Raw genomic sequence first — 1,152 nt, 5'->3', positions numbered from 1 at the left:
TGAAGATGGGGAAACCTGAAATGGTGTAAAAATAAATATAGAATATTGATAATATTCTAAAGGATGTTTATTTTCCACCTCAACATCTCAATATAAAGAACAAACGACTTCCTGGAAAATAAAATTTATGTATTAATTGAGGAGTTTTCTATCAAAAGTTAATATATCCCCTTTGAAAATTTATTTAGAATCTGATGTAGATAAATTTAATTGTAATTGAAAATATCGATTTATAACACCATCGATATTATACATGGAAAAACATAAATTTTTAAATAAAATGAATAAGCTTTAGGATCATATTGTATATATAAATGATAGACCGTATATTTTTCAAAACATGAAGGAGATGGTCGGGAGTGCAGTCAAAAAGGAACAAAAAATAATTAACAACTATTTTTTTGCCAACGTTTTGACCCACTTTGCTGGGCTTCCTCAGGGCTAAAAAACATATAAACCAACTAGAAATATGTTAAAAATTTAGTATAAAAAATATAAAAATTATGTAAATATAAGTACAAAAGAATTATATAAAAATGAAGAAAAAGAAATAAAACTAAGATGTCAAATAATAAGTGTATATATATAAAAAAAATAACATAGACTATTAGATTTAAAATGAGCAGGAAACATAATAGCACGTAAAAATAGAAAAGTAGATGAGATAAATAAAAATTTTTTACCCATTAAAAGACAGAAAATTATGGTACTAAGATGAAAATAAATAAATAATAATAATTATTGTAGAAAATAAGCTTTATTTTTTTATTTATGGTTAAAATTGTTTGTTTGTAACCTAAACAATTTGTAAATATAATTATGAATAAAACGATTGTTTTCTTTGTCTGAGGTCTGTTTGCTTGTGGCATCCGTTAGTGCAACACATACTCTTTGTCTTTTTGTTATAAAATCCTCTCTGATCCATAATAATAATAAATAAATAAATCAGATAGGTGAATAAGGTTCACCTGAAAATGTTTTCTTTGTCAAAAAAACTCTTCACTTTTCACAAGTGGATAAATTCACTTTTCATAAAAACTCTTCACCTTATCAATTACTCATTACAATGTCTGTTAATATTTCTTTCCTGTTTAATTTTCTATAACTTTCTCTGTTTTTTATTTTATTTTTTATATATTTTTAATAACTTAT

This window comes from Halyomorpha halys, unplaced genomic scaffold (genome assembly GCF_000696795.3).
Source record: "Halyomorpha halys isolate HHAL.00 unplaced genomic scaffold, Hhal_1.1 Scaffold558.1, whole genome shotgun sequence".
NCBI classification, from domain to species: Eukaryota; Metazoa; Arthropoda; class Insecta; order Hemiptera; family Pentatomidae; genus Halyomorpha; species Halyomorpha halys.
This window is presented reverse-complemented; position numbering follows the sequence as displayed.